Source organism: Natator depressus, chromosome 6, assembly GCF_965152275.1.
Source record: "Natator depressus isolate rNatDep1 chromosome 6, rNatDep2.hap1, whole genome shotgun sequence".
NCBI classification, from domain to species: Eukaryota; Metazoa; Chordata; order Testudines; family Cheloniidae; genus Natator; species Natator depressus.
Window position 1 is genome coordinate 127,423,773 of NC_134239.1, and position 17,252 is coordinate 127,441,024.

The 17,252-nt window shown below is 47.8% G+C and overlaps 1 long non-coding RNA gene across 3 annotated transcripts in view; it reads right to left on the reverse strand.

Moving 5' to 3' along the window:
* Nucleotides 1–16,804, reverse strand: part of LOC141990242 (uncharacterized) — a 61,895-nt gene extending 45,091 nt beyond the window's left edge. For all 3 annotated transcript variants that reach the window (XR_012640118.1, XR_012640116.1, XR_012640117.1), the window contains exon 1: nt 16,720–16,804. This is a non-coding gene — a long non-coding RNA (uncharacterized LOC141990242). The remainder of the gene's footprint in view (nt 1–16,719) is intronic.
* Between the last annotated feature and the right edge of the window lie 448 nt (nt 16,805–17,252).

Below are 17,252 nucleotides of genomic sequence, written 5' to 3' on the forward strand. Positions count from 1 at the left end.
TTAGCTATTAATCTAGTCACATACTCGCTGGTTACCCTGTTTTAACTGTGAACAGTCCACCTCCAATTTATGGGTCATGGCAGCTAGTGCACAACTTAGGCAGCCCTCAGGGTTACCCCAGCCTGCATCATGGCCAAGCCACCCTCAAAAGCCCTGGAATTGGGGAGGTGCAGGTAACTTTGGTCCCTGAGCCAACGGTAGTGCTGTCACAAGGATGGATAGAGCTGCTTGGGTGCAAGTCGCTCCTGATATGGAGAGACAGCTCTCATTAAACTACAGCCAGACCAGCACATAGGCCAGCCATAGAACTCTCTGCAAGCTGCTGAGTCGAAATAGTCTCGGGCACAAGGGAATTGGGAGGCAAGCTGGGGGAGAGGCTATAGAATCTGCACTGTCTCCATTGGCCCTGATCCCCTCTTACAGATTGTGTCCCAGGAGGGGCTGGAGTAGCAACCAGGAGCTGCCTGCATTCCTAATCAATTGGAAATGGGTGTGTGAGACTGACTGCATTTTATACCTAGCTTCTCTCCACAAGCCAATATTGCCAGACACTTCCCTGCAAAATGATAAGCAGATGAAATTTTTGAGCAAGAAATTGATCTGGCAAAAATGATCCACCAGAAGCTTTTGGTGCCCTTGAAATTTTACCGAGAGCAATGAGCTCAAACCACGCAAAGCAAATTTGGGAAAAATATTAGCGGGGGGCGGGAGGAAAGTCTCCAGTTTTCCTCAGTTCTGTTGACAACCCTCACCGACTTGTGAATGTTTTTACCCTGATTTCTCATTTCTCCACCATTTGGGGTATTATGATAGGCAATGCTTTAAAATGCTTTTGGGTGCAACTTGGGAAAATAACACCAAAACTTTCTCCACAGCTTCTCAAGTGTAGCCTCAGAAGATAAGGGTTCTAATCTGGAAGGCTGGCGCTTTGAGCTAGGTAACACATAGCCAGGATCGTTAATCAGAAAAAAGATACGTTTTTTCAAAGACGTAAGGCCCATTTACTCCCACAAAAATGCACACACACACATTAGAACATGCGAACACCTGTTTGCTCTCCAAGGTAGCTTTTGCAGATGCAAATGAAAGCGGCACATATACAAATGAAGTGTTGATGGGTCCTTGTTGGGTGCCTAGTTTTGGAAACTTTGCCCTGTAGTCTCTCTCACTTAAGCGCATGTTATCTGCAACCCTTAGAAACAGTAATAGGTGCAGAAAAGTGGTAAATCTTGGTTTACAGCTTTAAAACAAATTGAATCTATTTGTGGCATTTCACGATTAAATATTCCATGTTAGCTTCAGATCTAGTGTTCCATAATCAGCATAACAGAAGATCTAAGAGACATGACAAAAAGGTGTGCCTTAAGTTAAAAGTGATGAAAGGAAAACATAGAATCATAGAATCATAGAATATCAGAGTTGGAAGAGACCTCAGGAGGTCATCTAGTCCAACCCCCTGCTCAAAGCAGGACCAATCCACAACTAAATCATCCCAGCCAGGACTTTGTCAAGCCTGACCTTAAAAATATCTAAGGAAGGAGATTCCACCACCTCCCTAGGTAACGCATTCCAGTGTTTCACCACGCTCCTAGTGAAAAAGTTTTTCCTAATATCCAACCTAAACCTCCCCCACTGCAACTTGAGACCATTACTCCTTGTTCTGTCATCAGCTACCACTGAGAACAGTCTAGATCCATCCTCTTTGGAACCCCCTTTCAGGTAGTTGAAAGCAGCTATCAAATCCCCCCTCATTCTTCTCTTCCGCAGACTAAACAATCCCAGTTCCCTCAGCCTCTCCTCATAAGTCATGTGTTCCAGTCCCCTAATCATTTTTGTTGCCCTCCTAGGTCCTTTTCTGCAGAACTGCTGCCGAGCCATTCGGTCCCTAGTCTGTAGCGGTGCATGGGGTTCTTCCGTCCTAAGTGCAGGACTCTGCACTTGTCCTAGTTGAACCTCATCAGATTTCTTTTGGCCCAATCCTCTAATTTGTCTAGGTCCCTCTGTATCCTATCCCTACCCTCCAGCGTATCTACCTCTCCTCCCAGTTTAGTGTCATCTGCAAACTTGCTGAGGGTGCAATCCACACCATCCTCCAGATCATTTATGAAGATATTGAACAAAACCGGCCTGAGGACCGATCCTTGGGGCACTCCACTTGATACCGGCTGTCAACTAGACATGGAGCCATTGATCACTACCCGTCGAGCCCGACAATCTAGCCAACTTTCTATCCGCCTTATAGTCCATTCATCCAGCCCATACTTTTTTAACTTGCTGGCAAGAATACTGTGGAAGACCATGTCAAAAGCTTTGCTAAAGTCAAGGAACAACACGTCCACTGCTTTTCCCTCATCCACAGAGCCAGTTATCTCATCATAGAAGGCAATTAGATTAGTCAGGCATGACTTGCCCTTGGTGAATCCATGCTGACTGTTCCTGATCTTTTTCCTCTCCTCTAAGAGCTTCAGAATTGATTCCTCGAGGACCTGCTCCATGATTTTTCCAGGGACTGAGGTGAGGCTGACTGGCCTGTAGTTCCCAGGATCCTCCTTCTTCCCTTTTTTAAAGATGGGCACTACATTTGCCTTTTTCCAGTTGTCCGGGACTTCCCCCGATCACTATGAGTTTTCACAGATAATGGCCAATGGCTCTGCAATCACAGCCGCCAACTCCTTTAGCACTCTCGGATGCAGCGCATCCGGCCCCATGGACTTGTGCTCATCCAGCTTTTCTAAATAGTCCCGAACCACTTCTTTCTCCACAGAGGACTGGTCACCTCCTCCCCATGCTGTGCTGCCCAGTGCAGTAGTCTGGGAGCTGACCTTGTTCGTGAAGACAGAGGCAAAAAAAGCATTGAGTACATTAACTTTTTCCACATCCTCTGTCACTAGGTTGCCTCCCTCATTCAGTAAGGGGCCCACACTTTCCTTGACTTTATTCTTGTTGCTAACATACCTGAAGAAACCCTTCTTGTTACTCTTAACATCTCTTGCTAGCTGCAACTCCAGGTGTGATTTGGCCTTCCTGATTTTACTCCTGCATGCCCGAGCAATATTTTTTGTGCATTGTGAAGTATTCTTTTTTTTTTTAAGGAAAAAAAATATATAAAAACAAACAATCCCCAGTGAAAGGCTTAAAATATTATTTTTTCTAGGAAACTGAAGTTCAGATGATTTTATTTCCCACCTTGCCCTGGTCTGTTTCATGCTGGATTGTTTTCTATCAAGCTTCTAACTAGAGAAAAGCTCCAGTCCCTTTGGGAATTTAAATGCCATTTCATACTTACTGTATTTGGGGGACTTTGTCTCCTTACAAAAGATTTTCTCTGCCTAGGAAATGAGGTTTAGATTCCACTATGGATAAAATACTTTTTACAATATGTTGTATTAATTTAGGTGGAGTAAATGAGCCAAAGGTGTTAACGCAACTCAGTGTCTGTCCAACATTAATCACTGTCAAACAAGGTCCGGTGTTTGGCATACAGAGACCTTAGCCGGCTTAGTACCATGGCAAACAAACCGTTACAAATCCTTTATACCTTTTATTAAAGATACAGAAAAGAAGGAAAAATAGTTAAATGTTAGAAATGTAAGGTATTAACTAAGGCTTTGATTTTAACACTATTTCTTGTTCCCTTTAGCTGGAGAGAGATTTAAAAGGAAAACCCCCTTGCTTGACAGTCTCTTAGATGGTAATGACTGTCCTTTTGGGGGGAAAAGAAAAGATATTAGTTGAGATGGGCTGGAGATGTTGTTGGTGCTGTTGTCAAAGTCCAATCCCATTTCATCTCAGATGGTGTTTGGGTTTCAGCCAGAGCTCATATGGGTGGTGATGTTATGTGTGTCCCTCTCCCTGGATCGATCTGCTCAGGACATCTCTCAGGATTAGGATGACAGAGGCCCAGGGTTCCAGGAGATAGTGGGGGTAGCAGCCATGATGGTGAAGTTTGCTCCAGTAGCTCCCGTCTGATGTTCTCTATTTTGCCTCTCCAAAGTCTCTTCTTTTAGGACCCACAAAGGGAATGGCGAGTGGAGTAGGCTGTCCCCTCATTATTTTTTCCACCACTTAGGTCTAGTTTCCAACACACCAATATTGGTTCATTAATTTCCGATTCCACATTTTCTGTTTTTATCAAACATGATTTTAACCTAGTCCTTGAACTGTAGCACTCAGCCTTTTGGTTTTGGACTAATTCAGTTTTTCTCTCTCTTCCGAACCTTTTCCCATCAACATTTGTTATTTTTGCTTATTGGGACATCTTATGAGGTTTCAGACACTTTTACATTTGAGCACATAATTAAAGTAAACTGATAAGCCCAGTTATCACAACACCACCTTATCTCAATTGGACACCCAAGATAGACATAATGGCATGCAGGAGCCAAGCAGGAATGAGGTTGGAGATGGAATAAAGGCAGTCCAGAGGGTAAGAGAGAATGTATATTAGACAAATATCTGTCAGGGATGGTCTAGATATAATTAATCCTGGCTCAGCCCAGGAGCATGGACTAAATTACTTCCTGAGGTCCCTTCCAGCCCTGCAATCTACAGCCCTGTCTCTATTGTTCTGCAGAGGGTCAGTAAGATTCCAGAAGCATATGAGTTGCAGTGAGTTCCCTAGGTAAAAGGCTATTGCTTATTCTGCAAAAGCACCCCATTTCTAAATGGTAAGAGTGTACCATTGCAAGGAATTTCCATACATGTCTGGTGTTCCAAACAACTAGCTGTGTTTGATGGATTCTGTGGACCACAGAGTTGCCATTGTGCTGAATATACGTGCAGCTCCATATTGGCTAGCCCCCCAGGCCAACACTAGTGGAAGGGAATGGAAAACATCTGAGTTCCCTCAGCACTGGATCAGGCTTTAAAGCAGTTGAAGGGAAAGCAGGAAGAAGAAACCAACCCCCCAGGGATGCTGACGTCCCATGTGTAAATTCAGAGGAGGGTACAAAGGAAATGTTTAAAGCAAGCCACTTGAGGAACCTGCAGGAGAGTCACCTTCAATAATTAGAGGTCAAGGGCTGTCAAGAAAAGGTGTTTTCTGTCCCATGTTCATAAAAGACTCATAAGAACCCCCTGTTTGTCAATGTGTGTTCCAGTGAAAAACAAGTTAAGTGGCTTGTCAGATGCAACGATACAGGAAAAGCTACTGCCAGCAGCGTTGTGTTGAACTGTGACCTGAGCTGCATCTGAGCCTGACAGGAAGATGCCATTTCAGGCTGGACTTTCAGCATGGTACAGTCCTCTGTGAGAGTACCGTAATTATCCTACCTTACCGACACAGCTGGGCGGTATGCAGATGGATGGAGATCTCACGTCCCTCCCTCGAGTCTTAGGCAAACAGTGTCTTCAGATTGCTCCCACGGTACCCTGGAGCAGCTCTGGACAGATGTGCTGAGCTGAGCAAACTGCAGAATCTGCTTACACCAACCCAGAAGAAGTCAGCCTGGAGGTTATGGAGGAGCGTTTGTAGCCCACTGTGGATTAGGGCTGTAGGTCCCCAGCTGTGCCGGATCTACCTGAGTCTGTTCCAGCCCCAGCTATGGAGCATTGGCTCTTTAGTTCAGATTGTAGTAGTTCATTCTCTGTAGCACCTAGCAGAGTGGAACCCTGATCTCCATTAGGGCTTCTAGAGGCTACGGTACTACAGATACATAGTCATAAGGGGAGATTTGGATCTGCTATTTGCAGTACACTTAGACTTACACTGGACGTTTTGATTTGTTTCATGATGGCAAACTCATTATTTTTTTTAAAATCACCAGGGCAGATCCTCAGCTGGTGGAAGTAGACTCCAAGGGGCGCATGACACTTTGTGGCAGAGCCTCAGCCTAGCGTAGAATATTTATTTCCCCCTTGCAATCAACACATGCAAGTTGTCTGGAAACAGGACAATTTGTGAGGGTTGGGGTTTCGATAGACCCCCCTTCATTTTTGCCGGTGAGCACCCCAACTAAAACCTCTCCAACGCATCATCAAGGATCTACAACCTATCCTAAAGGACGACCCATCACTCTCACAGATCTTGGGAGACAGGCCAGCCCTTGCTTACAGACAGCCCCCCAACCTGAAGCAAATACTCACCAGCAACCACACACCACACAACAAAACCACTAACCCAGGAACCTATCCTTGCAACAAAGCCCATTGCCAACTGTGTCCACATATCTATTCAGGGGACACCATCATAGGGCCTAATCACATCAGCCACACTATCAGAGGCTCGTTCACCTGCATATCTACCAATGTGATCTATGCCATCATGTGCCAGCAATGCCCCTCTGCCATGTACATTGGTCAAACTGGACAGTCTCTACGTAAAAGAATAAATGGACCCAAATCAGACGTCAAGAATTATAACATTCATAAACCAGTTGGAGAACACTTCAATCTCTCTGGTCACTCGATTACAGACCTAAAAGTCGCAATTCTTCAACAAAAAGACTTCAAAAACAGACTCCAACGAGAGACTGCTGAATTGGAATTTGCAAACTGGATACAATTAACTTAGGCTTGAATAGAGACTGGGAGCGGATGGGTCATTACACAAAGTAAAACTATTTCCCCATGTTTTTTCCCTTTCCTCTCCCCCCCCCACTGTTCCTCAGACATTCTTGTCAACTGCTGGAAATGGCCCACCTTGATTATCACTACAAAAGGTTTCCCCGCCCCCGCTCTCCTGCTGGTAATAGCTCACCTTACCTGATCTCTCTTGTTACAGTCTGTATGGTAACACCCATTGTTTTATGTTCTCTGTGTATATAAAATCTCCCTACTGTATTTTCCACTACATGAATCCGATGAAGTCGGCTGTAGCTCATGAAAGCTTATGCTCAAATCAAATTGGTTAGTCTCTAAGGTGCCACAAGTACTCCTTTTCTTTTTGCGGATACAGACTAACACAGCTGCTACTCTGAAACCAAGCTATCATGCTACTCCTTGAGATCTAAGCAACTTACGTTACTTTTCCACTTACACCTATGTTCTGCTGTGTGTACACATTATGTAGACCTTCCTCCACCACATACATCATTACGAATTTTGTTCCAATGATTATACCATTGTTCAAAATTGGTCATTGTTTGTAAGGGGCTCATAGCCTTAGTGTCCATAGGTTTATAAAATATTCTGTAACGCATGCAGACCCTGCATGACCGGGAAAAAGCACATTTTGCTCCATCAGTCAAAATCTAATAAAGATGGACAAACTTCAAATTGCTTGGGTAGACTTCCCTCCCCCCCCCCCCGCAAGGCTCTCAATAACTTGTATTTTAAATGAGGCAGACACTATTCGATAATCTCCAGAACACGCTAAGGTTGCTTGTAGTCGTGCAACGGGAAAGGGAGACATGATGTTTATTCGACCAAGTGTCCTTTTTTCAATACAATTCATTTGCTTGTTTTTTTTTCTTTGACTCATATGGTTTTGTCTGAATTGGTTGGAGCAACAACTTTTAGGTGGTCTCTTAGCAGGGGCTGCTCTCTCTGGTTTATTTTATTATTGATTGATTTGTCTTGCAGCACCACCCAGTTGTGAACCAGAACCCTATTGTGCGAGGTGCTGTACAAAGACAGAACAAAAAGACAACCAAAGGGTACAAATGAAGTATAAAACAAAAGAGTAAGTGATCTTGACAGCAAGGAAACAATATAATACTGATCAGCATGATAAGTAGTGGTCTCAACATACCTGCTGTCATATGTTATCATATGTTGTTAGTTGTGAAAAGAAGAGGAATATGTTGCTTTCAAACATGAACCCCTGGAAAGTTACCCCAAATGCACACTCCTGGGCAAGTTTTTAAAAGTGCAGGCTACAAGCCATGCACAAAAAAGAGCAAGGGCACACGCAATTCAGTTAATTGTGCACACAAATGCAATGTTATTCGTATCTGTAGGACAGTATTACCCAGAGGCCTCACGTGAGATCAGGCCCCCATCGTGCTGTATGTACGCCTAGTTAGAAACAAGCCCTGAAAACCCAGACATGGGAAGGGAGATTATCCCTGTGTGACAGGTTTCAATTGGTCCACCGAGCCGCTGGGGGGGTGGGGAGCTACTGTCTCACCGGTAGGCCTTGTTTGCACCTTTCTGTCACTAGGGAATTAACAGAGGGAGGTGCGCCGGCCGGAGTCAGTGGTGCCCCTCAGGCAGAGGAGCGCCGGCAGGAGTCTGTAGCGCCCCTCAGGCAGGAGGGTGCTGGCCAGAGTCAGTGGCGCCCCTCAGGCAGGGGAGCGCCGGCCGGAATCTGTAGCGCCCCTTGGGCAGGGGAGCGCCGGCCAGAGTCTGTAGCGCCCCTCGGGCAGGGGAGCGCCGGCAGGAGTCTGTGGTGGCCCCTCAGGCAGGAGGGTGCTGGCCAGAGTCAGTGGCGCCCCTCAGGCAGGGGAGCGCCGGCCAGAGTCTGTAGCGCCCCTCGGGCAGGGGAGCACCGGCCGGAGTCTGTAGCGTCCCTCAGGCAGGGGGGCGCCGGCAGGAGTCTGTAGCGCCCCTCAGGCAGGGGGGCGCCGGCAGGAGTCTGTAGCGCCCCTCAGGCAGGGGAGCGCTGGCAAGAGTCAATGGCGCCCCTGAGGCAGGGGAGCGCTGGCAGGAGTCTGTAGCTCCCCTCAGGCAGGGGAGCGCTGGCAGGAGTCTGTAGCGTCCCTCAGGCAGGGGAGCGCCGGCCGGAGTCTGTAGCGCCCCTCAGGCAGGGGAGCGCCGGCAGGAGTCAGTGGCGCCCCTCAGGCAGGGGAGCGCCGGCCGGAGTCTGTAGCGCCCCTCAGGCAGGGGGGCGCCGGCCGGAGTCTGTAGCGCCCCTCAGGCAGGGGAGCGCCGGCAGGAGTCAGTGGCGCCCCTCAGGCAGGGGAGCGCCGGCCGGAGTCTGTAGCGCCCCTCAGGCAAGGGAGCGCTGGCAAGAGTCAATGGCGCCCCTGAGGCAGGGGAGCGCCGGCCGGAGTCTGTAGCTCCCCTCAGGCAGGGGAGCGCCGGCCGGAGTCTGTAGCGCCCCTCAGGCAGGGGAGCGCCGGCCGGAGTCTGTAGCGCCCCTCAGGCAGGGGGGCGCCGGCAGGAGTCTGTAGCGCCCCTCAGGCAGGGGAGCGCCGGCAGGAGTCAGTGGCGCCCCTCAGGCAGGGGAGCGCCGGCCGGAGTCTGTAGCGCCCCTCAGGCAGGGGAGCGCCGGCCGGAGTCTGTAGTGCCCCTCGGGCAGGGGGGCGCCGGCAGGAGTCTGTAGCGCCCCTCAGGCAGGGGAGCGCCGGCAGGAGTCAGTGGCGCCCCTCAGGCAGGGGAGCGCCGGCCGGAGTCTGTAGCGCCCCTCAGGCAGGGGAGCGCCGGCCGGAGTCTGTAGTGCCCCTCGGGCAGGGGGGCGCCGGCAGGAGTCTGTAGCGCCCCTCAGGCAGGGGAGCGCCGGCAGGAGTCTGTAGCGTCCCTCGGGCAGTGGAGCGCCAGCCGGAGTCTGTAGCGCCCCTCGGACAGGGGAGCGCCGGCAGGAGTCTGTAGCGCCCCTCGGACAGGGGAGCGCCGGCCGGAGTCTGTGGCGTCCCTCGGGCGGGGGAGCGCCGGCAGGAGTCTGTAGCGCCCCTCGAGCAGGGGAGCGCCGGCCGGAGTCTGTTGCGTCCCTCGGGTGGGGGAGCGCCGGCAGGAGTCTGTAGCGCCCCTCGGACAGGGGAGCACCGGCTGGAGTCTGTGGCGTCCCTCAGGCAGGGGAGCTCCGGCCGGATTCTGTAGCGCCCCTCGGGCAGGGGAGCGCCGGCCGGAATCTGTGGCGTCCCTCAGGCAGGGGAGCGCTGGCCGGAGTCTGTAGCACCCCTCAGGCAGGGGAGCGCCTGCCAGAGTCAGTGGCTTTGTCAGGATTCTGCTACCCGAGGCGGGTTGGCCGGGGTAGGGGAACGCAGGCCCCCCCAACTCCACTGCGTTCCAGCCCAGGGCCCTGACAGTGGCGGGAGGAGAGGGTCCCACCACTGGGTCAGCGGGGAGCCATCCGCACCACGCTGACCAAATAGACCCACCGCACTGTGCAGTTCTGCCCCTGGGCTACTTCCTACCCGGTCCCTCTGGTCCCTCCAGCTCGTCAGGGTATTCAGCTGCTGGCAGCTCCAGCTCCCCCTCCGCGTCAGGCTCACGCTGCCCCGGGTTACTGCCTGGCTCCTCTAGTTCCTCAGCAGCTGGCAGCTCTGGTTGCCCCAGTCCTTCCTCCAGGTCAGATGTTTCCAGGTCCAGGGCCTCCCCTGGCTCGGCAGCAGGGTCTGGAGGGAACAGCCAGCAGCCTGGGTCTACCTCCCTCCCTGGTGCTGCGCTGACTGGGCCAAGGGCCCCGACCTTTGTACTTCCTTTTCCACCCCTCCCCTTCCGGGGGTTGGAGTAAGTTTGGTCTGGCTGAGAGAGTAGCTCTTTACCCTCTGGTTAGGAGGGAAGCCACCCTGGCTCCCTACACCCTGGTTTACAGGCAGGGGACTGAGACACAGAGAGATTAAAAGTCTTGCCCAAGGTTGCCCAAGGAGTTTGTGACTGAGCTGCGAAGTCTTCTGAGTCCCTGTCTAATATGCAAGCCCTTCCTTTCCATGTGCATAGGACGTGCATGCTCAGTTTTGCACGTAGTCATCCGCCTCTGCTTTGTAAGGTTTAGCCCTGAGGGGCAACTTCACTCCTCACATGCATTGTTCACTTGCATCAAACACAAGCATCTGGCAGTGGGCCATGGAAAGCTCTCCCAGTAAGCAAGAAAGGTATTCAGAGTTATAGCTGCACTAGCTCCTGAACCCGGGGTTTTTGCACAGCTGAGCCATTACCTTGCTTATTCTTTCTTGATTACTGCACAGCCAATGCATCCACCGCAGCCAAGCTGGGGGAAAAGCCGATGATGGAGATAATTTGACTACACTAGGATCTGAAAGCTTTTGGGTGTTTATTGTCTGTCTCTCTCCTGTGCACAGTGCTATCGCCTTACAATTAACACTGTAAGCCTGAAACAAGAAAGCGAAGGATTGTTTGAAGGGAAGAATAGTTAAGATAATTATCTTTGTTTTCACAGCAATTCTACAGCTCCGCTCTGATCCCAGTTACTTCACAGCACACCACTTGCTGTGGCCACTTAGCCCTGGTATCTGACACCAATGAAAAGTTGTGACCGCAGCATTCAAGGGCGCAAAAACACAAAATAAAACATCCAACTTGTGTTTGAAAATGTCGTAAAATAAGAATAGACGACAGTGGCTGGATTGGTAGCTGTAGGTAAGGATGGGGTATGCCATTGCTATTTTCCTATTGGAGCAGAAATGTATGTCATGGGCCAGATTCTTATCTCCTTGTTCCCGAAGTAGAGACATTAAAGTCAAAAGGGTTACTCCTGTAGTAAGCTGCTATCCCATGTAAGGACCAGAAGCTGGTATCATATCACAGCAAACTTTACATTACCAAAGATGTGGGGGAAGGGGAGGGGAAGAAACAGGTGTTTCTCTCAGGCCTCACAACCTTGAAGACAGCTTGAGAGCCAGGGGAATGCCCCTTAAGGAGAGGCTGTGGCCCAGTTCAGCCCACAGCCAAGCCATTCTGGGGCTTCTAGTACCCAGGGCTGTGTTGTACTGTGGGTCTGACAGTGAAGCATTCTGAGAGAAGGGCTAGGACTCTAAGGAACCTGCCTTTGTTTAATATGGGCATGGCCAGTGGCTAGGCCAGGTCTGTGGTGGGGCCCTCAGCTGAGAGGGAACCTGTGAGGAAGCCCATGACAGGGCCCCTGAGGCAGACCAGAGCACAGGGAACCCCAGAGAGGTGTACATTGTTAGTGGGATAGAGGCCTGCTCGTCAGCTCGTGGACCACAGCGGGTAAGCACTGCACTACGGGATGGAGGTTTCAAAAGGGGTGGAGCTGCCAATTTAGCCGAGGAGCTAAACTACTCAACCAGCATGGAGGAAACTAACTGAGGCACCAGCTGGAGCTGCCCATGGAAGGTAAAAGTAATTGTTTCAGCAAACTCCCCAGCCCTACACTCCAGCGCTCTTGAGGCAAGGCTGTCTGATGCAGCAGCAGTCTCTCTTCCGCAGCAAGGTTTGCTTCTGGCTTGTTCCCTGTTGGCATTCCAATGGATAACCTCACACACCGTGAGGAGCCTCTTCCTAGTACTGCACGCTCTACAGGAAAGGAAAGTCAGTGGCTCAGGGACTCCTTTATAATCCATGTGAGCATTCAATGCCCCACACTCACAATCAGTACTGACATCAGTGAAGGAGTGATCAGGATCTTAGATGGGGCAGCATGTAACTGACTGAATTAAAGGCAATTGTTCAGAATCACTTTGAGTCCCCATTAAAATAAATCCTCCCTTCAGTCCGTTTTGTAACAGAGCCAAAGACCTTAACCAACCTGTGCTGGTTTAGCTGGTTATCCCAGGAGCTGACCAAGCTAAATGCTCACTGGCCACGAGTAGTTCTCAGTCACGTGAGTAGTCCCATTGCAGGTTAAGTGAGTAACATTTATAGATCTGGGCCTAACAGAGTCTAAGTTCTTTTTTAAAAGACAGAGGGGTTAAAGGTTGTAAACGAGAGCTGAATTTGGCTTAAGGTCTGCATATTTCCTGATGTCAGGGACAGAGACTCGAGTTGCATCTAAATAATGGTATAAGACAGTCAATAAAACATCTCTAACAAGGTGAGCCTCGTCTTCACCTGTCAAAGCAGAAACCCATGATTGCCGTTACTAAACTAACATGTAGACACTCTTGTACTGACCCATTGAACTGCCAGCTACTACACATCTTTTCTGAAATTGGCAACGTGAGGTTGAAGTTTAATAAGAATGTGGAATGGCAAGTCAGAATAGTGTGTCTGTCAGCTACGTAGGTTTGTTACAAGCCCATGTCTTGCAAGTGATTGTATCATATATCCAGGGCTTAAATTCAGCTGGCACTGTCCGGAGCAGAGCTCCAGTAAATATTTTCAAACCTTGACTCCAGCACGATGCTGTTGTGGTCCTCAACCAGGGGGTCCACGACCCTCTGCAGGGGGCTGTGAGCTGGTTTCAGGCAGTCTGTGGAGTCCTGTGGCTGAAGCCTGGATCCCTGAGCCCCAGGGCGCCCTCCCATGTGGAACAGGGAACGGGGTGTGTTGAGCTCAGGGAAATATTCTATGAGAGTTTAAGCCCAGCATATATCCCATATTTACACACACACAGGAAATGTAAGTAGCTACAGTATATACACAGGGCAAGCGAGGTATAAGCTCCTTATTGCTTCAATTCACTGATCCTTAGTCTTCCACACATAACATCATTTGCCTTATCTTCTACAGTCCAAGACTCCAGGGGCCCATACTATGTATCCTTTGTATAGCACATGTTTTGTAACCTGATAGAATATTGACATTATACCTCATAATCTTAACACTAACTCCCATACCATGGTAAGGTTCAGTGGGCTGGAATCTGACACCACTACTCATCTTAGTTCAGGGATGATCGTGTGGAGGTCAACAGCTGAGGTGGGCGGGGTATGGATGAAAAGTTGAAATTGTGCATGTATTTGTGAACCAAGTATCCAAAACAAAAATGTGGACTGGGCCAATCGAAAGGTTTTGTTTCAATTCTGACCATTTTAAATTTGCTTTTAGCATCAATTAACAAAAAATTTGAAATAAAAATTTGTTTGGAATAAAAAAAATGTTCAGAAAAATTTTCCCATTGGAGGATTGGTCAAAATCAACCCTTTCCAAGAATGATTTCGGTTTTGAAAAAGCAACATTTTCTCATGAAAAAATATTTAATTGGAAAATTGTCAAGCAGCTCCAGTCAATCAGCCTGCTTGTGGTGCACCAGTGCTCTCAGTGTGTGAGGTGTTAGACTCTGGCCCCTTATGGGAGGAAACCTTTTGGCCTTTTCACTCCCTGTTCCCTGTGGAATTGTTCATTTTCAAGCAAATGTTTCATTTCATCTTTTTTTCCATAACTGAATAATTGAATCTGTGGTTTGATGCAGGATCAATACATACTTTTACTGAACCAGTAAGATATTGCTTGTGAAGGTAATAATATTAGTTAAGAAGCTAAATACAATTAAATTTGGAATTGTAGCAAATCAGTTGTGATACGGTCTTATGATTAACCGTATTATTTAAATTACTAAAGATCCATAGCTGAATTTTCCTTGAACTGTGTATTAACGTTGCCTTCTCTTCTTCCACTAATTCAGCAGGATTGTCCCCTTCTTTGCACTACTCTGAGATGGGATGCCTAGGAACTGCCCTATTAAATTCTGTTTCTGGGTGGTTCTTTGCTACACAGTGGAATACAAGCTTTAACCAGTAGTTTGCTCCTTCCCATTTGCTTTGTTGGTTTTCTGGTGTTCTGTGTGCAAACACTAGGCGCTCACATGAAGTTCGTTCTGGCTTTAGAACTATTACTAGTTCTAGTGATTGACCTTTTTCAAATATGGGGAATGCAACTGTTGGTACCTTTACAATCTCTAAAACTGGAGTGAACTTTAATTGTGCCGGCTCTATGCAGTGTCTCTTCTAACAATAAAAGACTATTTAGGGAATAGTAGAGAGAAAAGCACACAAACCTGACCCAAAGCCCATTGAAGTCATGCAAAGACTTGCATTGACTTCTCTGGGCTCCAGATCTGTCCCCATGTTGCTTTGGTATTCTAATCTGTCTTGATTATGGTAACATTTTCAAAAGTGCCTTTGCCTCTCTCATTCACACACCCTTCCCAGCTCCACCCTGGGTCCTTTTCCCTAGCTACCTTTTTTTTTTCTTTCCTATCATTCTCCTTTTGCCTTCTGTCTAATAAGAGTCTGGCTTAACTGGCCAAGCTTGCATATTTGGCAATACTGCTGTAAACCTGTGACCAGAAAGAGGCAGGTAAAAGCAATGCTTCAAACACTGCCGGTACAAGTTTGGCAGGTCTCAGAGTGGCTAATCAGACCGTGAGCTGTGCCTGTGTTTTTCCAGCAGCGAGGTTGCAAGTGAGAGTCAACACCAGAGACAGAAGCTGCCTGTCCTATCTTTGCTGTTCTTTTCACTCCCCCTTTGTGTTTGTTTGTGTTGTTTTGTCTTCTAGGAAACAGGATCAGACTTTTACAACAACAGCAACAACACAGCTCCCGACCATCTCTGCTCACTGTTTCTCTCCCCTCAACCCCAAGAATGGACAGTTTTTACCATCTAAAGGTGTTAATAAAGGGCGTTTCTTTCTAAAAACTCTCTATGGGGAAAGGGAGCAAGGGACATTGTTACAATGAAAGCCTTATTTCATTCTTTACATATAAAACACTTTAAATGCTTTCCTTCTTTTTCTGTATCTTTCATCAAACGTGAGAAGAATTTTCAATGGTGCATTTGCCATGGTACTAAGCAGGCTGAGGTCTCTGTATACCAAACCCCAAACCTTGTTTAATACTGTTTAATGTTAGACAGGTTCGGGGTCATGGTAACACCTTTGATTTTGGGGGGTCATATAGCCCATCTAAATTACGAAAGCCCCCCCAAGGGAATTAGGTGACAACTGAAGGGATATGGGCGTGTAGTGCTCTTATTTTACTCAGAAAATCCCAGCAGCTAGTTTGAAAATCTTGGCCTTGGGCTGTAGAGTTTTCATCACTCCAGACAGAGCCATAGTCTTTTCCCAGTTTCAAAGGGAGGTATCCAGGATCAAAAATCACTTGACTAAATCTTCACAGGTTTCCTATGTGTGTGTATACAAACTTAAGAACTGGCTGGCTCCACAAGTGCTCAGCTCTGAAGAAGGCTCTGTTGGGTGGGCAATAACAATAGATTTTTGGGGAAGAAATGCTACTGTTTAAACAAGCGAGGGCAAACTTTTCCCTACAAGGAGATTAGCATCACTGCTGCTTAAACAGAGGATCATCCTTATGTTTGAACTTGCTTTCCCAATCACAACAGACCGTGGCTTGAGGGTTAACGTTATTTTTATTTCCTTTCCTTTTTTTACAATGGCTGGATTATCTCTGAAGCTTTGATTCCAGTCCTAAAGAACCTGGTCCAGGTAAGAACATAAGAGCATCATTTGTTCTGTAAGCACTTAAGATCTTAGGAAAAGAAAAACACTGACTAGCTCAGCATACTGTACCTGCCCTTTATTCTTATCCGAATCTCAGTCTTACCTTCCTGCTCTTTCATTCTCTGCAAGTACGGAGAGAAGACTAGAGCAGGAAAGTGCCCCTGGATGTGGTAGGGGGTGTGGGGGAAGAGAGAGACACTTGACTTTTAAAACATTTTTAATAATATCCATATAGAAACATTGTAAAAAAAAGCAAAAGATTACAAATTCAAAGCTAGCTGCCCATCCCAAGCAGTACAAAGTTCATTTCCAATAGCCCACTGCTGAATAACTTGATCCAAAGAGTATGAATATCTCAACTCCACATGAAGGTGTAAAACCACTCAAAATCTAAAAAGGAACATCGGCAACCCCAGTACCAAATAACTGACATTGTTTATTTCTTAAAATGGCTGTCTTTGCTTCACACAAAGTTTGCAAGTCATGCCACAGTGAACCTAGGAGAGAGAGTGTTACCCGGGGTTCTTTCAACCCAAAGCTCTTGGTAACTTTTACTCTGTGTGAGGTGGTGTCAGGAAATAAATCAGGGGAGACACGGCCGTCCAACCGATGGATGGCTGGCACAAACAGTACAACACAAGAGTGCTTTCACTTAAAGCTAAACTTTACTTAGTCTCAAGCATTTATACACATGTCCGCAAGAGGTTAGTAAAATACCCCCAACCCTTGATAATTACCAAAGCTGAGTGTGGCTCTCAAGTGGCATCGCTGGGAAACACAAGATGCATCCAGAGAGAGAGAGTCCAGTCCTGAAGAGTCCCCCTACCTCAAACTTTTTCCCCTTATTTATACATTAGTAATAGAATGACATGTCCCTTAAAGCAAACGTGTTAAGTAAGCAGTTTCAATGGTCAAGCGAGAGGTTCCTTCTGATTATTGATTAACCAGGTGTGGATTTTTCCAGAGTTTGCAGCCTTGGGGCCCCAACAGACATTCCTGGGGCACATCCTGCTCTTCTAAGATGCATGTATCAGCAACTTCAACACAATTCTTATCAGGAAGGACGCAGGATCAAGCTGCCCTTTCTGCGGCACCCAAAACTCCCCCCTCCCCTCCTGCCTTGGTCAAACTGAGAGTGCTGAATGGCCAATTTACAGCCTGCTGACTTGGCTGCTTTTAGCAATAAGCCACAGTGGTTTCAGGCACTTTACTGGTTTGCCAAAGTCTCCCCGTACAAGAGGGGGTGTGATCATAATGCATCATGAAATCG